At 44.5% G+C, this 13305-nt stretch overlaps 1 protein-coding gene across 1 annotated transcript in view; it reads right to left on the bottom strand.

The window, feature by feature from the left end:
• Window positions 1-13305, bottom strand: part of SYNPR (synaptoporin) — an 81226-nt gene that overhangs the window by 46235 nt on the left and 21686 nt on the right.

Below are 13305 nucleotides of genomic sequence, written 5' to 3'. Positions count from 1 at the left end.
AAGGAGCAGCATTATACTAATAGGAGATACGCTTCTTCCCTGGCTGCATGGTTGTTCTCTGGCTGTGATGGTGGTTATTGTGTGCAGCGGTATTCAAGCACTGTGCTGGGTTTATTTAACTCACACATTATCTCCAGGTCTGCTGCAGTCTTGTGACCATTTCTAAAATTCCTTCCTCCATCCTGTGAGAAAGAGCTCTCTCAGGCAAAAAAAAAAAAAACCAAATCAAAAACTTGTGAAAATCAGAAGTCCTAAATGATGAGCAATAAAATCACGGACAATATGAAAGGATGAGCCCCCTACCAAGAACACAACATACCGGCACCCCTGCATGAAATGAAATGAAGGAAGACAAAGTCTGACACCCCCAGGTCTCGGCATACAGTGATTTGTGACTTCAGCCCTCACATACGTGCCCAACCCGCTGGCATGCGTTTGTAGCAGCACATATGGTGGCTATGCAGCAGAATACCTGATTTGCACAAGCAAATTTTCATGAAAATCATAAACGCACAATTAGCTGAGACAGTTTTTTTGGTTTGGGGTGAAAAAAAAAAGCACTGAAGAATATCTGATGTGACATTTAAAAACTGAGAATCACCTTGAAGCTGCAAATGAACATGCTCATCTTCTCCTTTCTTTTGTGCAACTGTGCTTTTAATTTTGACCGTGCCTGCTTTATTAAAAATGTGCTCCATAAGAAAGGAAGAAAAAAGCCTCTTTATTTGTAATACAGCAATTTGATTCTCTTTTACAGCATTTGCATAGTTTTGTTTAATTTTGCAGGAGACCAAAATGAAGACTGGGATCAAAGCGAGTGATTTCATTAGATCTGATAGGTTTTAAAGAGCTCTGCAAAGTTCTACCGTTGCCTGAAGATGTTTTAATGCAGGAAAGATCTTTACATTTCCAGCCTGCCAGTTCCTGTTACAATTAATAACTGCAGCCATGAAAGGACGGCTGCTCCTTACCTGAGCTGTGATTTTAGCACCCAGCTTGGAGGCAGCATGTTCCTGTTTGCAGAGGGCGATTTGGGGCGTGCTTGGATATGTGTCAGCCAGGTCACTTACAGCAGATGACACCAGAACCTGTGGCTTGAGTTAGCTGAAAATGCAAATGCTTCTCTGTACCTCAGGAAGGGAGGAGTGGGAAATAAGAAAAAAAAAATCACTGGTCCCATGCTTATTTCACCCAGTCATGTGGTTTTTATTCTCCGAGACGGTTTTTATTTTCTTAAATTATTTTCTTAAATGTTCTTTGCATTGTTTCTAACTGGAGTTTGCTGGCTTCCCTGTAAAAGGATTATCAGACAAAGTTTGACAATATACACAGTCCGTAACTTCAGATGTGCACAGGTTGAAGCGAGGCACTGCGGGCAGTGTTACTATGAGGTATCAAACCAAATCCCTTCACTCAGCTTTGGGGTGGTCGGTACCATTTGTGGATAAATGAGTTGAATCAAAATCAAACAGAAGTCGGACTCTCCCCTCACCTTCACATCCATAAAGTGCTAGGAGTGGCTGGGGGAAGCAGGCTACAACAAGGGCTGATGCAAAAGTAATGCCTCCTCTTTAATTCTGTTGCTCCACAATATCGGAGGCAGATGGTGATATGGCAGTAGAGGTTGAACCTTCCCAACAATATCCATGACATTTTGTTGCCATGCATCAGATGGCAGCAGAGGAGCAGTCTGACAAAATGGCATCTGACATGGAAGTGCACATGAAGCAAAGGTGTGTCACTGAATTCCTCCATGCAGAAAAAGCGGCACCTATTGACATTCATCAACCCTTGCTGAACGTTTATGGAGAGCAAACAGTGGACGTGAGCACACTGAGGCTGTGGATGGTGCATTTCAGCAGTGGTGACAGCGACATGAAAGACAAGCCACGTTCTGGATGGCCATTTAGATTTTTACGACTGTGGCATGCAGGTTCTTGTTCATCGCTGGCAAAAATGCACAGCTAGTTGTGGTGACTATGTTTTGTAGCTGAGAACTTGCTCTATCAAACAGTGTTATTGTGCTCTTTGTATCTGTTGTAGTTTCCACGGAAAATAAATAGGAGGCATTACTTTTGAAGCAACCTATGTATTTATAGGGCATGATTACACTTCCCTAGCCTATAGCTATACCAGCTGCTGACAGCACATTTCCACATTAGCTCAGGCAGCAAGATGCAGTTTCTGCAGGAGATGTCTCACGAGGCCAACCCAGGGCCATGAATTCACACCCTGGAAAAATTCTTCAGCTTCTTCTGCAATTTTTTAACTTCTTTCTCCAGAGCATGATTGTCCTGGGGGAGTTTATTCAGGATCCTCCCCAATCTGGAATGGCTGTATTGAGTCTTCAAGATTTTAGCTGCTTAAAGAAACACAGCACAGCAATTTTGCTCCCTTTACCTCTTTGAGGTTTGGACCCAGGAAAGCAGAGAAGCTTTGAGGCTGTCGTGTTCAGGACTCATACAATCATAGAATTGCTCAGGTTGGAAAAGACCTTCAAGATCATCAAGTCCAACCACAACCTAACCATGACTCCTTCTGCCAGGCTGCCTCTGCTGCCAGTCCTGGTTAGCTGGGTGCCGGTTCGCAGCTCAACAGCAGCAGCCCCAGGGGCATTTGATGAAGAGGAATTTGTTCAGAAATAGTGCATTCTACCAAAAGACGAAGTTCTCAGCCAACTCTCTTTGAAGAGACTTCTTGTTAGAAAAAATGAAGTTGTTTCTTCTCCATTTTTCAGTTCTCCATTCCACTGATGACCCAGCTCCACCAACAGATGCGCTGCTGACCAGTGGTGAGCGATGTTCTCCGACACAGCCCAGTTTACACATCAGTCATCCATTCTACAGATCTGGCCTGTCCTGGGTTCCATCTCATGTGCTTTAGCACTTCCTACTGCCAGTAGTTTAAAGCAATGCTCTGCTAACCTTGTTTTGAGTTTGGAGCCTATGGAGAAAGCATCAGAGCAGATCTTCCTGTGGGAGCACCAGGTCCATGCAGTGACCAGAGACATCACTAACCTGTGCCTTGGGGTGAGCTCCATGCTATTGCGACTGCTCCTGTACTAAATTCAGCAGATACAGCTTTCCACAGTGCCTGTGCTATTTCAAGGCCCCCATCCTGTGTATAGAAGTGTATTAAGAAATGATAAAGGCACATGGAAGCCACTCTGTAGTAAAAGGCACTTCGAAGCACAGGTCGCTTTGGGGGTATCTGTGAGCCCCAGGAGACCAAAAATGATCAGAGAGTCTTGGTGTCTCCCAGGGACTGGACAGGGTGTTTTGGAGGAGGCAGCATGCAAAGGAAAGAGTGAGGGCTGCATCTTCCCCAGAGCTTACGGCACATAAGAACATAATACCGGTATTTAGTGATCTCGTCATTGCTGTAATCCAAGCAAAGTCACAGCTGAGGCCTTATGGGGCTTTGATTTCAGAGCTCAGCCCTTGTAAACAAGCTAGCTGAACTAAGGGGAGGGATAAAGGCAGTGGGAGGTTTTTCTTCTGCAAAGAGCAAGGGAAAAAAAAATTATCTTGAAAAAAACTCATCACAAAGCCAGGCCCCTATTTAAGCAATTTCTTTCCAAAATTTTGAAAAGGATTTCATTTCCCCCTGAACTTGACATGACAGCAGACACTGCATTTGGGTTAGCAAGCACCAGAAGTAAAAAGCAATTAAAATATTACTGTCACTGAAGATAGAACCGTCTGTGTGGAGCAGCCTTCCAGATTTTGGTGGATGTGGTGATGAAGCACAAATATTTACAAGCTGAACGCTGCTGTTTCTGCACTCCAACCAACAAGGCAGGATTACAGCAGAGGGCTGTAACAGATAAGCTCTTCTGCTCAGCCCTCTCTGCCAGGGGAACAGCAGCAGCTGCTCTTTGCCACCCCGCGTCTCTCCTGACCACAGCGTTAGGCAAAGGCAAATGAAAATGTGAGGCGGGATAATACTGCTCAATAAAGAGTGAAAAATCTCGAGGTAACTATCGAAGCGATGAACCGAACTGCAGCACAGACATACTGAAGAGAAAGCCTTATTCATACCGCAGCAATGGGGCTGGTGTGTTATCAGAAGGAGCAGCCTTGAGATCCCCACAGAGGAAAAGGAGCTCTCCTCATTTCCAGCCAAGCACAGGAAGGAATTGCTTGCCAGGCCCTCGCAGAAAGCTTGATCCCAGCCAGGAATGAAGCCCTGGTTCCTCAGCAGCGTAAGTGTGCCTTAGGAGAAATGCCCTGGCAGTGGAAATCTGTACATAGAAATTAATCCCATCTAACAAAGAATATATTCTTCCATATCTATGAAATCTATCACTACAGGTCAAGAGCGATTTGTCTTGTCTCACAAACATCACCACTGCCCTCTATTACATATCCAGTTATGCCCATGCCACATATTTCAGTTTAGAAGCAGAAACAATTGTTTTCCATATCATTTGAAAGCTTCTACATTACAGGCTACAGAACAAGTGCAGTAGCATTGTTTTGGGGTTACAGCTGTAAGAGAATAGTTTTTATTATTTTGACATACTCTATTGTGCACTTTTCATGTCCAATACCAAAAGATACTTGGCTTAGTTTATGTCAAAGCATGCTGTCCTAAGACTGACAGTCTTCTGTTGCAAGCTTCTATCCTCTTCAGAGCATAGCGTTCCTAAGAAGCAAATGGAAAGAAGCAGTTGGGGGTACTGAATACTATTTACTTTTTGGGGAGGTAACGCCTTTCCACCATGGCACATAGTAGGAATAAATTAGATAAATCCATCAGTAAGAGTTTATGCTGATCCTGCCTTGGGGCAGGAGGATGAACCCAATGAACCCTTGAGAGAAAAGGATGAGAAATAGCTGCATTAAACGGAATAAGCATTACTAACAAGATGGACAAAGCTGAGTAATTACTTGATTATATTTCTCTAAACAAGAAGAGATTCTGTAAGGATCTTGGTGGTGGTCTTGGCTTTGGAAAGATCATAACACTTTCACTGTGGAAAGAATAGCTCATTTTGAGCTTCCTATTCCCAAATTCACTTTCTGAGTCACATACTTGCTCTTACATAACATTCACAGAGGAAGAGTAGTTACAAATCTATTAGGAAAACGATTCACTTAATATCTCACATCTATGATCTACAGTGCATCCTCAGAAGGCTGTGGAAGAATATAGCAGTCAGAAACCAAAAATGAGCCAGTTATTAAGTTCAAGCAATGTGTTAATTAAGGAAAGACACCTACAAACCCTTAGGGAGTAGAAGGAAGGAAGGGAAACCACTCCTGCCACATGCCAGGTAGGTTCAACATCCAGGCGCAGGAAATAGCCTGAAAGAGCAACGTGCAAGAAACCTCACCTGAAGCTAATGGAGGGGAATTCCAGCTTGACCTGCAGGGAAGAGCTGATGGTTGATTAACACGCCGAACCCCAAATCCTTTACAATCCCAATACCGCTTTGGTCAATTTATCAGTTTGTACTCATGCTCTACTTTCACAAATGTAAATTTGCCATCCAACGCATCCGCCCCACGGGGCCAGGCCGCTCCAGCCGCTGTCTCCCTGCCAGGCTTATGGCAGGGGCAGGAGCACAGCGCCTGGGAGAGGACCAGGAACTTTCTGATGATTGGCAGCGAGAAGGAAACTTGTCCATCATAGCACAGGAAAGCAGGGAGCGGACGGTAAGGACAGGGAGCTTGTCACAGTCGCTTAAAGAAAGATACAACAGGAAACAGATGCTTTGCTTTAATTTTTATTGGAAGAGAGAAGCATTTGTGCACTCACTGAAAGAAATGCACCTACTAGAATGTGTGTAATAATTACAGAGACTGCTGGAACAAAATCATGCAAGCAGTCAAGCATGGGGCCCTGGGCAGCCTGAGCTGATGGGGTGTCCCTGTCCACAGTAGGGGTGGAACTGGATGGGCTTCAAGGTCCCTTCCAGCCCAAAGCACTCTGTGACTCTCTGGATGTACATGGACTGAGGTGCTTTAGGCATACGCAAGGCAGCCTTTGTTCCATGCTCCCTCTGGGGCTGCAGACAACAGGGTAATTTAATAATTTGGAGCAACAAGAAGCACAGGAAGTCTATTAAAAGCTGTGGGAGCCTCCTAAGTGAGTTACAGCACACTGCTGGCAGGGGAGCGGCAGTCACTCAGACCCTGCCAAGGAGAGCACAACGCATTCTCTTCCTATGGAATTATTCCCTATAGCTGTGTCTGATACCAAAGTTACAACCATTGGCACAGAAAATGAGAACTGTTGCTCTTCTTACCATGGCTTTTCCCTGGAATTGAGTTCATCACAAGTAGGTTCTTATATGATAAATGTATGCAGACGAATGGTGTTTTGGCAGCTTCTTTTGTCAGCATTTTTATGACAACAGATACATACATAATGCAATGAATCCATCCCACTGAAGAAACAGGTAAGCATTTATGAGAAAATTAGAAAGATCTAGGGACAAAATATTATGTTTGCCAGCAGCTTCAGAAAATTGTTCACTGGTTCCTTCAATGATTAAATGTATTGCCAATGACGGAAAAGAAAACAGTTAAGAAGTAGCAGACAAGCCTCCGAGTTTGTTGTATAGATAAGGACCAATATCTGTGAGTTTGTTTCTAACATGCCATGATCTGCTGACACATATAATGCATATTACAGGCACTGTACACATGAAAACATGGCTTCTTGCTTGGTCAAAAGGTCGGTATCACAAGATTGTCTCAGGGCATCAAAATAGGCAATGTCTTTCCTTAAAAAAAAATCTAAATGAAAATTAGTGACAGTTTTCAATCTGATGATGCTGTACCATCTTCTCAAGTTGAGACGTGTTATACATCCAAAATATACCCTGCACTTGGAGTCGGAAATGGCAGCTGCTGAGGTCCTCCATCTCCATAACATAGACCCAGTCACTGTTTTTTGACCTGGAAAAGTCTTTGTAATTGTGATTCCACTTCTCCAGAGTGGTTAACCGCGACAGTCTTTGTCCACAGCAAAAGCCAGATGAGCTCACAAAGACATTGCTCAGTATTCCAGTTTTGGAAAGCTCTTTAATGACTGCTTCTAGGAGGTATACACAGACACGACTGCAAACAGCAGTCACCTTCATCCACCTTCACACACTATTCAAAAGATAATGTATATGTAAAAAAAGAAAATGTATGTATTACAGTACATAAATATATATATAAAAATAATACACTGGACTTCATAAAACAAACTGATGCCAGTACACGCCTCCCACCTGGCACCTGCAACCAATAAGACTCCACAAGTAAGATGCTGCACACTTAATAAATACAGCTACTCTACTGCACAGACAAACAGCAATACGTGCAAAATCTCACACAACTCTATTTTCAGCCCACCAGGATAAACGAAAAGGTTTGCTAAGAACATGGATAGAGTGACTTTGATCCCGCCGTGCCTGGGAACGCACGGAGATAATGAGCTGTCACAGCCACTATCAACTCGGCACCAGCCTTGCAGCTCTGAACGGCCACAGCAACCAAATAATAATGTTTACTTCAGCATTTCTGTCAAGATCAAATGGACACCTCAGGAAGCTTGGAGAAGAACCACTTAGTCAACCTACAAAATCCAAACATATCCAGAGGAAACTAATTAAACAGAAAGCATAAAATACTTCATTGAATCACAGAATCATTTGAGTTGGAAGGGACCCTTAAAGGCCAACCCTCAGTCCAACCCTCCTGCAATGCACAGGGACACCCACAGCTCCATCAGGTGCTCAGAGCCCATCCAGCCTGAGCTGGAGGGTCTCCAGGGATGGGGCACCCACCACCTCTCTGAGCAACCTATGCCACTGCTCCACTACCCCTATTGAAGAAACCTTTTCCCTTATATCCAATCTAACTCTCCCTTGTTGAGGCTGTACTTTTGGCCCCGAAGCAGCCAGCATCACCCAGAACCAGTCCCAAACTGCTGGTCCCCAGTCACACATCTCTGTGTATGGAGGTGCGTGCATCGTAACAGCTAGTAACTCCAAAATTCCCAGAACCAGGCAGAAATACTCTGCCAAGTTAGGCGATGGCAAGTTTAGCAGGTGTGGAGAAGTGCCAGCACGCAATTATTTTGTTTGTAACTTTTCCCTTATGTCTCTACAAGACGAGCCAGATATAAGCAAAAAAAAAAAAAAAGTGCATCTTGTTATGTATGCATTTAGTTAATCCAAAATATATTGAATAAGAAGTCAGCTGAGCTTAGCCCCTCCTATAGCCTATTTTCCCTCAAATTCCTCATCTTTTACAGAAAGCACACTCTGGGGGGGTGGCAGAGGAGGGGGCCAGCTGAATGCAAGCAGACAGAAGGATGTAGGGACAGCTCGGGGATACAAACATGCCTGTGCAGCCAAGGAACACCATGGGATGCTCCCATCGCTGCACGCAATTACCTACCAGGCCTTACCTCTGCAAAACCCTGGAAAACAAGAGCTCTAATTGGGAGCGGTTTGCCCTTGTTAGTAAACAGCAGCACACTGCAGCAGCACGCTGAGGGGCGGGGGGGGGGAGGGAGGGAGCTGATGGATTTGGGTCACCAGAAAAGCGCATGATTTCCATGGGATCCTGCCACCAGGTGTCACTAACTTCTTGATTAACGCAGCTCAGATTGGAAAACGCGCCTTTATCAGGAGATATCTTACTCAAGGGAACGATTTTCACCCGATTTTACCTTAGAACAGGGTCAGTGCTAGCTGCAAAATGCACGGTGCTGGGACATAGTGCTGGGACAGAGAGTTCCTACGTCAATCAGAAATAACACAGAATTGGGAGCAACAGAAAGCAAACAGCTCAGATGGGGGCTCAGAGAGGGACCGTACCCCAGAACCCCACAGCAATGCCAGGAAAAGAGGAGGAGAGGAGGGGACACACTGACGCAGCCCCAGTGGGAACGCTGCCATCATGCTCAGTGTGTACAGACCTGGCCATGGTTGGAAGGTGATCAATGAGGAAATACCCTCGCAGCATGTTGCCTCTCCTTGTCACGGAGAAGATGCTCCTGGAGGGACTCAGCACTCTGATTTGGGCTGCTATGGATACAGATTGCTCTAACTGGGAACAGACCTTCCCTACTGGTTGATGGGCCCCGGTTCCTTTGGTTAAAGCAAATAAATCCTCCCAGAGTGACAACACTTAACAGCAGATTTGAAACCATCAGGGTAGAATGCAAATTTGACATTTCTGTCTTTGGGAGCCTTGTCGTATCCCCCAGAACTTACAGCATTGCTCTGCCCTCATTTCACCGTATACTTTGAGACTGTGTCTACAATGTCCACCAAAGGCTGGGAACACCGTGCTAGGTTCAGGGATGACTGCACAACAGTCATGTGCAGTTAAAAATCTCAGAGTTCTCAATTCAGTACAAAGCTGCAGGTACAAATACCCCTGGTTCATACTGACTTCAAAGATGCTATGCAAAATTTGCAGCCTTACCTTACATTGCTACCTTGTCCACTAGCAATGCACAATCTCAAGGTGTCAAAAACCCGTGTAATCCGGGAGAGCAAAGCAGAGATTTGTTGATGCTGTGCATCAGAGCAGCAGCCTTTTCACACCCTCAGGACCAGGCGCCTGCCACAACCTGCACTCACGTGGCTGAGTGCTTCTCCCACTGAAAGTATCTCCTCCTCCAGCAGAGCCCGGCTCCAACAAGCCAAGAGGCCTTGCACTCCACTTTGATTCTGCATTTCATTATCCCACTCTTCACAGTGAGCAGATGTGAGGAGGCTTTTCACTTTTTGGAGCTTTGCTATCTCCAGACTGGGTAGAAAACACTGCACAACACCAGACAACCTCCCAAATACATCAGCGTGCTATATCCTCTTATCCCTTGACCTCCTGCTTAATCTAGAAGTAATTTCAGACCTCCTTCCGTATTGTTTTTTGTATTTATTGCTGTATGATGAAGCCCAGGTTCGTTGGCTATAAAAGCCAGGAGGATGCCTGGCAGTGCCTGCCCCCAGCTACACTTCAATCCAGCAAAAGGGGGAGTGAATGCCTACCCCACACTGAAGGGCTGTAATTGTGCTTTCATCAGTGGTGACCCACCGGAAGTCAAGAGCTGTGACAATACACCCCAAATCATACAGGATTACCACACAGTGTCAAACAAACATATAATTAAGCAGCTTTAATATGTTAACAGTTTGGAATCAGATTAGCGTTGTATTAGGCTAATAGAGTCAGCCCCCATTAATCCAGATCAATTGCTCAACTCTGTTAGTTTATTTAGATTTTATTTTCCCAGAAATTTAGAATCATAAATCTCATTCTCAGCAGAACATGCACGTGCTGCAGGGCAGGATGAATTCATCAAGGTATGCGGGCACACAGATAAACCAAGTGCAGCTTAACCAGTTCAACTGCACAATGCAGAACTAAACCCTCTAATCCTCTGTGATGAGATTTTTGTGCTGTTTGAACACCAGGAGTACCACAAAAGGAGACGGGCAGCAAAGTCCTGAGCACCTCTCCATGGGTGCAAACAGCACTGAGGCCCCCAGGGCCACAATTAGAGCCCAGCACCACTGCAGGCTGCAGGCAGAGGTAATAGAAGCAGTGCTGCTTTTATAAACAATAATGCAGGCATGCAAGGCACATATGCTTCCCCAAGCTATCCAGGTTCTAAATAAGAGTCAGCTCAGAAAGAGTCTTCATTTTTCCATCTGTAGATTATTCTTAAGGATGATTACACAGAAGCATCCAACTGAAAGGAGCTGTGGGTACCGGGGTGAGGAGAGGGAGCAAGGGACAACCCATGTTGTTGATGGCCTGTGCAGCACAGATGAGGTTCATCTGGCCTCACTTAGCACAGCCTGCTCCCAGCACATCACAGATCCAGCTGCAGCAGAGTGCCCCGTCAAGGTCTGGGACACATCTCACACTTAGGTGACGCTTCAAATCCAGATTCCTATGGCCAGCCACACAGTCACTCTCAATTTCACTTATGTATATATTATATATACATTCAGACGTGTGTGCAAATATATACGCTCTCATTACATACATGTAGTTTCTATATTTTATATATATTTACATGCTATATTGCAGCAGGTCAACATCACGACTTCATTTAAGCCGGTTAATGCAAAATCGCACATTATAGTTGCAACCTCTTTTAAGCCAACTTTCTATAGCTTTACACTTGCATAACATGAAATAAGTTTACACAAAACGCTTCTCTTAAACTGAATCAATTGTCCACAGTTTTCTATATCAATACAGGTATTTCATTTTAGCAGTTATTTTAAGCTGATAAACAGAGCAGTTCATAAAAAAGCAGTTTCTGAATTTGCCGTCTCCATCCCAGGCAGCACTCAGACAGCAGGCGACACATTTGCCTTACGCTGCCTGACTACAAGCGAGCCACCCAAGCACCCATAAAGCAGGCTACACATTTAGAAATAATTAGCCAAGGAACAAATTCATCACAGCCCTTCTGAGACACGCTGAGCAGTGCTCGAGGCAGGATGCTGTAGTCACCTGGCATTTTAACACCAAATTTTATTCCCTGCAAAATACTGTTCTCAGTGCAGAGCTCCAGGCCTTGAGCTACAAAACAAATCCTGGTCCGTAGTGTTTATGCTGCTGGGGACAAAAGGTCTGCTCAGAAATATCACCAGGAAAATGTCACAGTTCTTTGTGATGGAATGACATGGAGACCATGGGTTTGCGCTGAGAGTAAAATGGCAGAGCAGAATGTAGGTGGGGTTAACACAGAACGTAGAAGGGGTTGGATGATGCTGTGTTTTCCAAAGCCTGGAGCTCAGCACACAACACCAGAAGGAAAAATCACTTGCATCTGTTTTGCTTACAACGGCAGTCAGATATTTTTTGGTTGCTATCAAGAACTTACTGACATGCAGCTCAATCAGATGGGAATATTTTAGGATGAACATATTGAAGAACATCCTTGCACCCGTAGAAGACAATGCTGTGATATAAATCCTTCTTTTCACATTTGTTAGTATTTACAGCAGCAGTAAACAACACGAGAAGCACGGTCATAGACACTTACCTTCCAAGGCAGCTTGAGTGCTCCTGTGAGCCTCAAGAGGAGATGATCCCAATTCACATAACAAGCCATGGGTCTAAACTTACCATCTTTTATTGCATTAAGATTGAAATAATGCACTGAACAATGCAGCTGGAGACAAATTTCCCAAAGAACGCTTTCCCCTTTGAAACTTCGATTTGTCACAAATAGTTGTTGACAGGCGGGATGACATGTTCTGTACTGAAATTTTTGACATTGTCAAAATTCTCCTTCTGAAGCTTTCAAAATGAACAGTTTCAGTGGAAAAATATTGTGTTACAAAATCTTAACACATATAAAAAAGAAAGTATAATGGATCAAAATCAAAACCCATCAATTGACCAGATCTGAGGCTGGAGGTGTTGGTATCATTTTCAAGGCAAACACACTTTCAAAATTTCAACATTTCTTCCTGACTCAAAACAGACAACATTTTGGCAGCTTTGCCTTTTCTTTGGTAAGATGTGAAGGCTGTTCCACTTGTGGCTTTGCCAAGCAGCACTGAAGAAGAAATGAGCCCCATGTGAGGGCACCAATGCAGGGAGTTGACCATGGGTACCCATCCCAGCTGGTACCCATGGGCTGCAATACATGGGAGGAGACCAAAGCCCACTCATGAGGCACCACCAACCTGATGGGTTTCAGGCTCAGCATGGCACACTCGGTCATGTTGTCACCCCGAGTTTCTCCTTCTGCACATGACACACGCAGGAGATGCTGGGAGTGCTGCTGCAACCATGGACGCTCAGAGCAGTACCGCAAAACCTGCAGCCAAACATTTCATCCCACACTGAGAGAGGGCCCTGGCTGCCACCACCTCCTCCCTTCGGTACTTATGGGTGTGATGTGAGGATAGGGAGGGTTTCAAGAGAGCATCGCTCATTTTGATAAATCAGATGAGGCCTTGGTTTGGTTTTATGTTTAGCAGAGGAAAGAAGGGAGGCTATGGTATTCCCAAAGCACACACAAAACACAACAAAGATGAAATAAACCATCTGAATCTCAATATTGGAAGCTTTAACCATCACTTTATTTGTGTTTATATAGTGATGACATTCAGGTGAGACCACTGCACGTACCAGTGTCACAAGCTCAAAAGCAATGTTTTCTAGGTAACAAAGCACTTACAAATCCATATCACAACTTCATTCATGCTCAAATCTGAGGGAAAGAGTTGGCATAAGTGCCAGCTCCATCTTTTTGACATATTTGTAATTTGATTTAAAAATTAATGCAGACAAAGTAAGAACATTCATGATAGAGGAT

Source organism: Numida meleagris, chromosome 11 (assembly GCF_002078875.1).
Source record: "Numida meleagris isolate 19003 breed g44 Domestic line chromosome 11, NumMel1.0, whole genome shotgun sequence".
NCBI lineage: Eukaryota > Metazoa > Chordata > Aves > Galliformes > Numididae > Numida > Numida meleagris.
Note: the sequence above shows the minus strand (reverse complement) of the source record. Positions and strands in the feature narration are given on the sequence as shown.